The sequence below is a fragment of the Penaeus chinensis genome, chromosome 7 (assembly GCF_019202785.1).
Source record: "Penaeus chinensis breed Huanghai No. 1 chromosome 7, ASM1920278v2, whole genome shotgun sequence".
NCBI lineage: Eukaryota > Metazoa > Arthropoda > Malacostraca > Decapoda > Penaeidae > Penaeus > Penaeus chinensis.
The window spans coordinates 38431395-38433894 of record NC_061825.1 but is presented as its reverse complement, the minus strand read 5'-3'; positions in this window follow the sequence as shown (position 1 = coordinate 38433894).

The following is a 2500-nucleotide window of genomic DNA, read 5'->3' as shown; positions in this document are numbered from 1 at the left end:
CCTCCTTTCTTCTCCCCCTCTCTTCCTTGTTCTCTTCCTCCTTTCTTCTCCCCCTCTCTTCCTTGTTCTCCTCCTTTCTTCTCCCCCTCTCTTCCTTGTTCTCTTCCTATTTTCTTCTTATCTTTCTCGTCTTATTCCTGTTTTCCTTCCTTATATATTTCCCTCCTGTCCATTTCCTCTTTCCTTCTCTCCCTCCTCTCTTCCTCCTCCCGTCTCTTCTTTTCTTTCCTCCATTCCTACTTCTCTTCCCGCCGCATCTTCCCTCCCTTCCTTCCTCCCTGCTTTCTTCACTCTTTCCCCATTTCCTTATCTTCCCCATTCCTCTCTTCCTTCCTTCCTTCTTTCCTTCCTTCTTTCTTTCTTCCTTCATTCACTCGTTCATGCATTCCTTCCTCCTTCCTTTCTTCCTTCTTTCCTTCCCTCCTCCCTTCTTCCTTCCTTTCTTGCTTTCCTTCCTTCCTTCCTTCATTCATTCATTCATTCAATTCATTCCCTCCTTCCTTCATTCATTCATTCCCTCCTTCCTTCCTTCCTCCCTCCCTCCCTCCTTCTTTCCTTCCTTCCTTCTTTCCTTCCTTCCTCCCTCCTTCCTTCCTTTCTTGCTTTCTTTTCTTCCCTCCTTCATTAATTCATTCATTCAATTCATTCCCTCCTTCCTTCCTTCATTCATTCATTCCCTCCTTCCTTCCTTCTTTCCTTCCTTCCTCCCTCCTTCCTTTCTTTCTTGCTTTCTTTCCTTCCTTCCTTCCTTCCTTCATTCATTCATTCATTCATTCATTCATTCAATTCCCTCCTTGCTTCCTTCCTTAGTTCATTTATTCCCTCCTTCCTTCATTCCTTCATTCATTCCCTCCTTCCTTCCTTCCTCCCTCCCTCCCTCCCTCCTTCCTTCCTTCCTTCTTTCCTTCCTTCCTCCCTCCTATCTTCCTTTCTTGCTTTTCTTCCTTCCTACCTTCATTCATTCATTCATTCATTCAATTAATTCCCTCCTTCCTTCCTTCTTTTATTCATTAACTCCTTCCTTCTTCCTCCCTCTCTCATTCCTTCCTTCCTTCCTTTTTTACTTCCTTCCTCCCTCCTTCCTTTCTTGCTTTCTTTTCTTCATTCCCTCCTTCCTTCCTTCCTTACTTCATTCATTCCCTCCTTCTTTCCTTCCTTACTTCATTCATTCCCTCATTCTTTCTTTCCTTCCTTCCTCCCTCCTTCCTTCCTTTCTTGCTTTCTTTCCTCCCTTCCTTCCTTCCTTCATTCATTCATTCATTCATTCAATTCCCTCCTTCTTTCCTTCCTTACTTCATTCATTCCCTCCTTCCTTCATTAATTCATTCATTCCCTCCTTCCTTCCTTTCCTTCCTCCCTCCCTCCTTCCTTCCTTCCTTCCTTCTTTCCTTCCTTCCTCCTTCCTTCCTTCCTTTCTTGCTTTCTTTTCTTACTTCCTTCAATCATTCATTAATTCAATTCATTCCCTCCTTCCTTCCTTCCTTATTTCATTCATTCCCTCCTTCCTACCTTCATTCATTCATTCCCTCCTTCCTTACTTCCTACCTCCCTCCCTCCTTCCTTCCTTCCTTCCTTCCTTCCTTCCTTCCTCCCTCCTTCCTTCCTCCTTCCTTCCTTCCTCCCTCTCTTCCTTCCTTCCTTCCTCCTTCATTCCTCCCTCCTTCCTTCATTCCTCCCTCCTTCCTTCTTTCCTTCCTCCTTCCCTTCATACTCCCTCCTTCCTTCCTTCCTCCCTCCCTCCCTCCCTCCCTCCCTTCCTTCCTTCCTTCCTTCCTCCTTCATTCCTTCCTTCCTTCCTCCTTCATTCCTCCCTCCTTCCTTCTTCTTCTTCCCTCCCTCCCTCCCTCCCTCCCTCTCTCCCTCCTCCTTTCCTTCCTTCCTTCCTTCCTGGATGGCCAAAGGCTTAAAATTCTTAAGATAAACGGAGATTCTCCACCGCTCTTCCTTTAACGACTGCTAACAAGCGAACAACTACAAGGCCTGTGCTGTTCCTCCTTTTAATCACCTCGTTCGGTCGTTTGTGGAAGCGAACCGCCATGCATCGCTCGGCAAAACACTTTCCTTTTTTTTTTTAGACTTTCCTCAGACTTTCCTTACTAGGTATATATAGGCAGACAAACATGGATAGATAGATAGATAGATTGACAGATAGATAGACAGACCGATAGATAGATAAATAGATAGATAGACAGAAAGACAGATAGACAGACAAATAGAGAGACAGTTAGACAAATAGACAGACAGATAGATAACTAAACAGGCGGACAAAGAAAGGCAAATAAAACGAAATTAATTAATCACATCTACCAGAGATACAGGATATAACCCCCCCCCCCCCACACCCGCCCACAAAAAAAAAAAAAAATGAAAATGAAAATCGCCGATCGGGAAAAGACAGAAATTCGATCCGCTCCGAAAATAAGAAATAAAAATTGATCCAACTCCGCAAACCGAACTCCTCGTTGAAAGGCCTTATAAAACCCAGGAAATACAGAAGATA